The sequence below is a fragment of the Felis catus genome, chromosome X, assembly GCF_018350175.1.
Source record: "Felis catus isolate Fca126 chromosome X, F.catus_Fca126_mat1.0, whole genome shotgun sequence".
Taxonomy (NCBI): domain Eukaryota; kingdom Metazoa; phylum Chordata; class Mammalia; order Carnivora; family Felidae; genus Felis; species Felis catus.
The window spans coordinates 59,814,396-59,825,472 of NC_058386.1; positions in this window are offsets into that span (position 1 = coordinate 59,814,396).

Below are 11,077 nucleotides of genomic sequence, written 5' to 3' on the forward strand. Positions count from 1 at the left end.
AAAGTGTTGGAATGAATATGGAGAAATTAGAATCCTCATACATTGCTGGTGGGAATGTGAAATGGTTCAGCCACCATGGAATAGTTTGGAGGTTTTTAAAACCTAAATGGATAAAAATCAATTTTCAATGTTTATAAATTTATGTGTGTAAAAGTCTTACATGATAAATTCAGTCTAACATTCCAATCTTTACCAAGGCAGTTCTACCATTTCTACTTCATTTCTTGTAGGCCACCTTTTGGTACATGGTTCAGCCACCCAACCAATCTGTCAGAGCCCCTTCTAATCCCTCAAGTTAAAACAATGAATCCAGAATATCTGATGAGTGTGTCCATACAAACAGTTTAAGCCTGATAAAACTTTATGTTCATTCCACCATTATCCAGCATCCTAAATATCCATCTCCAAACATAATACTCGGGCTTTTGTCTGTAAAAATCAGAAAACCACACAGTTCTCTTGGTGTCTAGTATACCTCCTCCTGGATCATACTTTATACTTTATTCTTTGGGGACTGGTGAGACCTGACTCTAGTTATAAGTTTAAAAGTTAAGAGAGGTGGTAGAGATAGATCCTGAGAAGAATCAGAAGTGTCTTACCACACACAGTTACCTAAGAGGAGGCCTGAGGATCTTCAGGAAAAGCAGGATTACTGACTCAGATAAGGTTGGAAAGAATACATTTACTGGCAAGAAGATGCCACAGAATTTAGGGGTTTGATGTTCCCAGTATCATTGGGATTTTTCCATATGTCTCCATCCCAAATTTCCTGTTTCAATTTCTTCCCAATTAATGTCTTCCCAATTTAAGATACCCTGCAAGACTGCATTGTTATTACAGGATGAAACTTTGGGATTAGTTTTCAGAAATCTCAGCCTTGTGTCTACAGTAGATGAGGATTGCTTTCAGTTATACACAGGTTTTCAGGTTATTTATGAAAAGTTTGACCTGGGAATTTGAAGCCCTGAGCTCATCATGCTTTTTCCACTTATTCCAGTGCCATTAGAAGCAACAAGCCAAACTCATCACACATATTACTTTGAAAGAAAATGTTTTTAACTATCAATGACACAGTGACTTAGAACCTCACTTTTTACTAGCATTTGATTAAGAGTTTCCCATGGTGATATTTTGCTTATCTCTATTGCCACATCATACCATGGATTTTAGTGCCCTTTTTTACCACTGAAATAGAGTCATTTCCAGTAAACAAAAAAACAATTTAGGAAATTCATCTTCAGTTCCTGATCATTTTCAGTACCAAAATATGTGTAAGGGTTTTGTCAGACAACTATAAGGGAAATAGGTAAATGATAGATGATAGATAGATAGATAGACTATACATATATAATACATATATTATATATTATATATATTACATATATATTATATATTATATATATTACATATATATATGATAAAGAGAGAGATATATATAGACAGAGACAAAGAAAGAGTCTGAGAAACACAATGAGAGAGATTATTGCAAAGAATTGGCTTATATGATTTTGGTGGTAGGCTAGGCAAATCTGAAATCCATAAGACACGATGGCAGGCTGGAAATTCTCAAGCAAAAACTGGTACTGCAGTCCACAGAAGAGATTTTCTCACTAAGGAAACCTCAGTTTTTATTCTTAAGACCTAATCTCAAAAGCCTAAAGACATACAAGACTTGTTCACTGAAATTTAAAAAAAAGTAATGCTGAAATAAATTTTAAAAGACATAAATCAATGGAAAGAAATCCTGTATTCATGAATTGAAAGCTTTAATGTTGTTAAGATGTCAATATGACCCAAGGCAATCTACAGATTCAATGCAATTTCTAACAAAATTTCAACAGTATTTTTTAAACAAAAATGGAAATGCTAATTCTCAAGTTCATATGAAATGGCAAGGGGGAACAGCCATAACAATCTTGATAAAGAAGAAAGTTGAACTCTTATTTCCTTATTCCAAACTTACTGCAAGGCTACAAGCAATCAAAATAGTGTGGTACTGGCTTAAGGGTAGAAAAAATGTTCTGCCATTAGATAGTGGTGATGGTTGCACAACACTATGAATTCACTGAAGGCCACTGAATTGTACTTTAAAATATGCAATTTTATGCTATGTGAACCTTATTTTGTGATGGTTAAATTTGTATTAATTTGGCCAGGCCATGGGTGCTCAGATATTTGGTCAAACATTATTCTGGGTGTGTCTGTAAGGGTGTTTTTAGATAAGATTAACATTTGAATAGTTAGACTGAGTAAAGATTGCCCACCATAATGTGTAGCCCTCATCCAATCAGTTGAAGGACTGAATAGAACAAAGAGCTTGACCCTCCCATGAATAAGAGGAAACTCCTGCCTGCCTACTGTTTTGAGCTGGGACATAGGTTTGTTTCTAACCTTTAGATTTGAACTCAAACATTGACTTTTCTTGGGTCTCAACCCTTTTGGCCTTTGGACTGAAACCTATATCATCAGTGCTCTTGGTTCTCCAGCTTGCTGACTATAGATATTGGGACTTCTCAGCCTCCATTATCTCATGAACCAATTCGTTATTAGAGAACCCGACTAATATATATTTTGATACTGAGAGTGATTACAGAGGAACAGAATTTTAAGGATGAGTTTTCTGAATTCGTTCTGGGGTTTCTGGAATTGGGTCTCTGAGCCAATTATATTCTTAAGTGTTAATGACTCTATTCCAGTACTAAAGAGAACACTGGTAATCTTATGTTTTAGCAATATAGAGAGGAAAAACATACAATTTGGCATTAATAGACCATCTATCAGAAGGAGCTGGTTGACTGTGTATAAATTTTGAAAATTGTTGGCAAACTAATGAATATGGTGAGATTATCTAATTGCTGTTAATGTCACTGGACAAAGTGGGGAAAGAAAATAATGAGCTCAGAAATCAGAATTCCCAACTTAAGTGCTATATAATGACATGAAAGTTTCTATATGTACCCTGAAAGAGACCCTGAATTTCTATAACCACAGGGCTCAGATTACTGAAAGTCAAACCTGGAATTTCATCTGGCTAACTTACAACACAAGTTGAACTCCCAACTTCATAGGATGTCTAATGTTAATATGAGGGCATTATTAGGAAGGAATGAGATCCTGAAAGTTGGAATTGAGACGTGTGGGAAGACCCTGATGAAACCAGGAACATTGAGCCCATAAATTCTGATAAGTATTCTTGGCAAGTGGAAGAGGCCACTTACCCCCAGTGGAAGCAGTTTCTTTACCTCTGGCTGAGGGGATAAACCTACACTGCCTGAGGAAACATTAATGACCTCCCCTGGGGATGTTTCTGTGCAAAACACTGCTGATTATTCTTAGGACCTACCCCCACCACTCTTCTTTGTTTCTAGACCTATAACTAGATCATGTCCCAGCAGGTTGCAAAAGGTGAAGTACACAGTGTGACCCATAAGGAGGTTCACTACACTCGAAAAGAACTACTTGAGTTTCTAATCCACACAGACAGCAATCCAAGGAATATGTGTGGGAATGGATATTAAGTGTGTGGGATAATAGTGGAAGAAACATAAAGCTGGATGAGGCCAAACTTATTGATACATGCACCCTAAGTGGAGATACTACTTTTAATGTTGCAGGTCAGGAAGTTATAAAGGCCTCTTATAGGTTTTTTTTGTTGGTTGTCTGAAACACGGACCAAAAAGTGGACCAAAGTGTGAGTTTGTAATAGCAAACCTGCCTTGGTTTTAATATAGAGGAAAGGATAAAAAGGTTTAGGGAGATTTAAATGTTAGAGTAGATTTGTCATTTGAAATCTACTCACCCACCCCTGTTTTTGTTTTGTTTTTCTTAATTTCTTTACTTTTAGTCTCTAGCATTCATTTCTTTCTATTTTAATTCCAGTATAGTTAACATACAGTGCTATACTAGCTTTGGTATACAATACAGTGATTCAAAATTCTAGACATTACTCAGTGATGAGCAAGATAAGTGTAGTCTTAATCCCCTCATCTTTTTCACTGCCCCCCATCTCTCCTCTGGTAACCATCTGTTTGTTCTCTATAGTTAAATGTGTGGAGTTTTTTTGGTTTGCCTCTTTTTTTTTCTTTTTTAATTTGTTTCTTAAATTCCACATATTAGTGAAATCATATGATATTTGTCTTTTTTGACTAGCTTATTTTGCTTAGCATTATACTCTCTAGCTCCATCCATGTCATTGCAAATGGCAAGATTTTATTCTTTTATATGACTGAATAATATTCCACTATACATACATACACACACAACACACACATACACACATGCATACATCTCACATCTTCTTCACTCATCTATCAATGGACACTTTGGCTGCTTCCATAACTTGGCTATTGTAAATAATGTTGTTATAAATATAGAGGTTATAAAAGGGGGACTACTACTCCACAATGGAGGTAAGGAAGAGGATATATAAAAGCAAAAGATCCCTTAGGGCATCTCTTAGTATTACCATGCCCTGTGATTAAAGGGGTGCAAGGTGGCAGAGTAGGAGGACCCTAAGCTCACCTCTCCTATGTTTACAACTAGACATCTTTCACATTCAAGTAAATAAACTGGAGAGCTATCTGACGACTAGCAGATCAAACTCCATAACTAAATGTAGACAGGAAGCTGCATCAGAGAGTTTAGGAAAGGCAAAAATGGACGTCAGGAGCTGTGCACAGGAGGGAAGGAGCTGTGGTCATGGAGAGGGAAAAGCACCAGGGAGCCCCAAAAGGGAAAATGAATCCTCATAATATCTGGCTTTGAAAACCAGAGGGGCTGAATTCTCTGAGTATGTATAACCAGTGGACTTAGAGCCTGGAGCATCAAAAGTCAGTTGACTCAGCAGTGGGCAAACCAGGAAGGCAAGGGAAAGTTGGGTCTCTGCCCTTAAAGAGACATCAGCCCACAGAAAGGTAATATAGAATTCATAGCTTGCACAACAAGAGGGAGATCTGTTTATACTTATTTCAGAACATGTTAGGGGATTCTCTGGGAACAAAGGAGCTATCAGTTGCCATTTTCCTCCCCTGCGCCTCAGCATAAATACAGAGCCACCTATGGAAGGTGGTACTGCACAGATACTTAACCAGTTAGCAGTGTACCCTGACCGTGAGTTCTCCTGAGGACTTGCCTACTCCAAGCCTGCTGGTCTCTGCCCTGGGCTCAACACAAATTTTGTTAATGCCATGAGCACCCAGCACAGCTGCTGCCTCTACACACCATGCCCCTGTGGCCAATGTGCTTTGGGGGATCCAGCTTAGGGCTAGTGGCTCAGTGCAAGTTTTACTAGCTCCTCAAGTCCACACCCAGCCACCACACACACAGATGCCATGGTATGTCTAGCCCCCTTGCACACAGATGCCCTATGTTGTGCCCAGCCACCACATGCACACAAGCTGTAACACAGGCTGCAGCTGCTGCTGTGTGCCAACTGCCACTGCACTTCAGGGAATTCAGCCTAAGACTAGCAGCTCAGTACAAATTTGATAATGCCCCTTGCATGTCCTGCCCTGCTGCCACCCACACAGATGTATCATTCTTGACCACCACCAAACCCACCACTGCCACCACACTCCATGAACTTGGCAAGCACCATGCTGTGGGGAATCCAGACTAGGACTCACAGCTCAGTACAAATTTTCCTAACATTGACACCCTGCCTCAAGCCCTTCTGCTGTCATGTCCCCTCAGAGCCTGCCTGCTTGGTCTCACTAACATCACAGAGAGCAAGCAAGAGGATAGAGTATGGAAAGCAGTCAGGGTGAACAGGGACAAAAAAAACACTGCATAATAGAAAACTCAGTGATATCATCAAGCATAAAAACATTTGCATTATAAGGATCCCAGAAGAAGAGAGAAAGGGGGTAAAAAATGTATCTGAAGAAATAATAGCTGAATACTTTTTGAGTTGGGGAAGGAAACAGATCCAAATTCAGGAGGTACCAAGAATCCCAAACAAATTCAACCCAAGGAGGTCCAACAAGACTCATAGCAATTAAAATGGCAAAAAAATAGTAATAAAGAATTTTAAAGGTTACAAGGGAAAAGAAGACAGTTACATACAAAGAAATCCCATAAGTATATAAGCTGATTTTTCAGTGGAAATTTTGCAGACCAGAAGGGAGTGGCATGATGTATTCAAAGTGCTGAAAAAGGAATATCTTCAACCAAGAATACAGTATATCCACCAAGTCAATCGTTCAGAATAGGAGAGATAAAGTGTTTTCCAGGGGCATCTGGGTGGCTCTGTTGGTTAAGTGGTTTAGCATCTGACTCTTAGTTTTGGCTCAGGTCATGATCTCATGGTTTGTGGGTGTGAGCCCCATGTCAGGCTCTGTGCTGGCAGTGCAGAGCCTGCTTGAGATTTTCTCTCTCCCTCTCTCTCTCTGCCCCTCCTCTGCTTGCTCTCTCTCTCTCTCTCTCTCAACATAAATAAAACTTTTTAAAAAAGATTCCCAAACAAAAATGTTAAAAGATTTTATGACCACTAAAAGGGAGACATTGGGAATGGAAAATAAAAACAATAAATAAGTGTAAGAAAAATAAGAAGCACAAAAGCAAAAGAAAATAAAGTATATCTGTCAAAACTAGTCAAGAGAAGTACAAAGTAAAAGGATGTAAATGATGATATCAAATATCTGAAATGTGGAGAGGAGAAAAGTAAAGAATGAGTTCAAAATTAAGTGAACTACAGCTTAACATAGACTGCTATATGCAGAAGATGCTATATATAAACTGAATTGTTGCCACAAATCAATGTTAGTAGATATGCAAAAAATAAAGAAACTTCAAAAACAACTACAAGACAAGTAACAAAATGGCAATAAATACATATCTATCAATAATTACTTTGAATGTACATGGACTAAATGCTCCAATCAAGAGACATAGGGTGAAACAGTGGATAAAAAGACAAGACCCGCCTATCTGATGCCTACAAGGAACTCATTTAAGAACTGAAGAAACCTGTAGAGTGAAAGTGAAGAAATGGAAAAACATTTATCATGCAAATGAATGTCAAAAGAAAGCCAGGAGAGCAATATTTATATTGGATAAAATAGACTTTAAAACAAAGTCCATGAAAGAGACAAAGAAGGACACTATATAATCATAAAGGGAATAATCACTCAAGAAAATATAACAATTGTACATATTTATGCACTCTGTATGGGAGAACCCAAGTACATAAAACAGTTAATAACAAACATAAGGGAACTATTAATAATAGGGAACTAATTAATAATTAATAATAATAAGGGAACTATTAATAATAGGTAACTAATTAATAATAATACAATAATAGTAGGGGACTTTAACACCCCACTTACATCAATGGACACATCATCTAAGCAGAAGATCAACAAGAGAAGAATGGCTTTGAATAATACATTGGAACAGATGGATTTAACAGATATATTTGGAACATTCCATCCTAAAATAACAGAATACACATTCTTATCAAGAGTACATGGAACATTCTCCAGAATAGATCAAAATTAGGCCAAAAAGCAAGCCTCAATGAATCAAAATAGATGGAAGACTTAGATGCCTCTTTTCTGACCATAGCACAATGAAATTAGAAATCAACCACAAGAGGGGCGCCTGGGTGGCTCAGTCGGTTAAGCGTCCCACTTCGGCCCGGGTCACGATCTCGCGGTCCGTGAGTGTCCGTGAGTTCGAGCCCCGCGTCGGGCTCTGGGCTGATGGCTCAGAGCCTGGAGCCTGCTTCTGATTCTGTCTCCCTCTCTCTCTGCCCCTCCCCCATTCATGCTCTGTCTCTCTCTGTCTCAAAAATAAATAAACGTTAAAAAAAAAAAAAAAAAGAAATCAACCACAAGAAAAAATCTGGAAAGACCAAAAATACATGAAGGTTAAATAACATGCAACTAAACAAAGATTGGGTCGACGAATAAATCACAGAAGAAATACAAAAATTCGTGGAAACAAATGAAAATGAAAACACAACAGTCCAAAACCTTTGGAATGCAGCAAAAGGGATTCTAAGTTTACTACAATACAAGCTTACCTCAAGAAGCAAGAAAAATCTCAAACAACCTAACCTTACACATAAAGGAGTTAGAAAAAGAACAACAAACAAAACGCAAAAACAGGACAAGAAAGGAAATAACAAAGATTAGAGCAGAAGTAAATAACATAGAAACTAAAAAGATAATAGAACAGATCAATGAAAGCAGGAGCTGGTTCCTTGAAAAGACAAAGAAAATTGATGATCCTTTAGTCAGACACATCAAAAGAGATATATATAGAGAGAGTGAAACAGAGAAAGGACTGAAACAAAATCACAAATGAAAGGAGAAATAACAACCAACATCACAGAAATACAAACAATTGTAAGAGAGTATTTTGAAAAATTATATGCTAAAAAATTGGACAAACTAGAAATGTATAAATTCCTAGAAAAAGATAACATATCAAATATGAAGTAGAAGAAATGGAAAATTTGAACAGACTGGTTACCAGTAAGGACATTGAATCAGTAATCAAAACACATCAAAAAAAAAAAAACCCAAAAAACAAAAAACAAATTTGAGGACCAGATGGCTTCGCAGGGGAATTCTACAAAACATTTAAAGAAGAATTAATACCTATTCTTCTCAAACTATTTTACAAAATAGAAGAGGAAGTAAAACTTCCAATTTAATTCTTTGAGGCCAGCATTACCCTGATACCAAAACCAATAAAGACACTACACACACATAAAAGACAACTACAGGCCTATATCTGTGCTGAACATAGATTCAAAAATCCTCAAAATAATTCTAGGAACCAGTCTTACCCAGAAATACATTTAAAAAAATCATTCACCAAGATTAAGTAGGATTTATTACCATTATGCAACAGTGGTACAGTATTTATAAATCAATGTGATACATCACATCAATAAGAGAAATGACAAAAACTATATGATCATTACAATGGATTAAAGAAAGCATTTGACAAAGTACAACATACATTCATGACAAAAATCCTCAGCAAAGTAATATTAGAGGAAAGATACTTCAACATAGTAATGTCTTATATGAAAAACCCAGAGCAAACATCATGCTATATGGGGGAAAACAGAGCTTTACCCCTAAGGTCAGGAACAAGACAAGGATGTCCACTCTCACCAATTTTATTCAACATAGTACTGGAAGTCCTAGCCCCAGCTATCAGACAACAAAAAGAAATAAAAGGCATGTAAATTGATAAGGAAGAAGTAAAACTTTCACTATTTGTAGATGACATGATGTGATATATAAAAAAAAAAAACCAAAAGATTCCACCAAAAAATATTAGTACTGATAAATGAATTCACTAAAGTTTCAGGATACAAAATCAATGTGCAGAGATGATTGCCTTTCAATATACTAACAATGAAGCAGCAGATAGAGAAATTAATTCAGAAAACAATCCCATTTGCAATGACACCAAAAATAATAAATTGCCTAGGAATAAACCTAATTAAAGAGGTGAAAGACCAGTATTCTGAAAACTATAAAACATTTATGAAAGAAACTAATGACACAAAGAAATGGAAAGACATCCCATGCTCGTGAAATGGAAGAACAAATATTGTTAAAATATCTATACCGCCCAAAGCAATCTTCACATTTAATGCAATCTTTATCAAACTACCAATAGCATTTTTCACAGAACTAGAACAGAGAATTATAAAATTTGTATGCAACCACACACACACACACACAAAATAGCCAAAGCAACCTTGAAAAGGAATGCAAACCTGGAGGCATCACAATTCCAGACTTCAAGTTATATTAGAAAGCTGTGGTGATTTAAAAAGTATTATACCAGCACAAAAATAGATACATAGGTCTATGGAACACAATTGAAAACACAGAAATAAACCCACAATTATAAGGTCAATTAATCTTCAACAAAGCACGAAAGAATATTGAATAGAAAAATACAGTCTCTTCAATAAATGGTGTTGGGAAATCTGGACAGCAACATGCAAAAGAATGAAACTGGACCACTTTCTGACACCATACACAAAAATTAAATTCAAAATGGATTAAATACCTATGTGTGAGACAGGAAACCATCAAAATCCTAGAGGAGAACACAGGCAGTAACCTCTTGACATCGGCTGTAGCAACTTCTTACTAGATACGTCTCTGAAGTAAGGGAAACAAAAGCAAAAATAAACCATTGGAACTTCGTCAAGATAAAAAGCTTCTGCACATCAAAGGAAACAATCAACAAAATTAAAAGGCAACCTACCTACAGAATGGGAGAAGATATTTGCAAATGATGTATCTTATACAGGGTGAGTATCCAAAACATAAAAAGAATTTACCAATCTCAACACCCAAAGAACAAATAATCCAGTTAAGAAATGGGCAGAAGACATGAATAGACATTTTTCCAAAGAAGACATACAGATGACTAGCAGACACATAAAAAGATGCTCAACATCACTCATCATCAGGGAAATACAAATGAAAACCACAATGAGATATCACCTCACACCTGTCAGAATGGCTAAAATAAAAAATACAAGGAACAACAAGTGTTTGCAAGGATGTTGAGGAAAAGCAACCCTCATGCACTCTTGTTGGGAATGCAAGTTAGTGCAGCCATAGTGGAAAACAGTATGGAGGTTCCTCAAAAAAATTAAAAATAGAACTACCCTACAACCCAGTAATTGCACTACTGGGTATTTACTTCAAAAAAAAAAAAAACTAATTCAAAGGTACACATCCACCCATATATTTATTACAGCATTATTATTTACAATAGCCAACCTATGGAAACAGCCCAAGTGTCCACCAATAAATGAATGGATAAAGAAGGTGTGTGTGTGTGTGTGTGTGTGTGTGTGTGTGTGTGTGTGTATACAGACAATGGAATATTATTCAGCCATTACAAAGAATGAAATCTTGCCATTTGCAATGACATGGATAGAGCTACAGAGTATATAGCTAAACAGGGGCACCTGGGTGGCTCAGTCAGTTAAGCATCTGACTTCGGCTCAGGTCATGAGATTGTGGTTTGTGAGTTCGAGCCCTGCGTCAGGCTCTGTGCTGTCAGCTTGGAGGCTGGAGCCCACTTC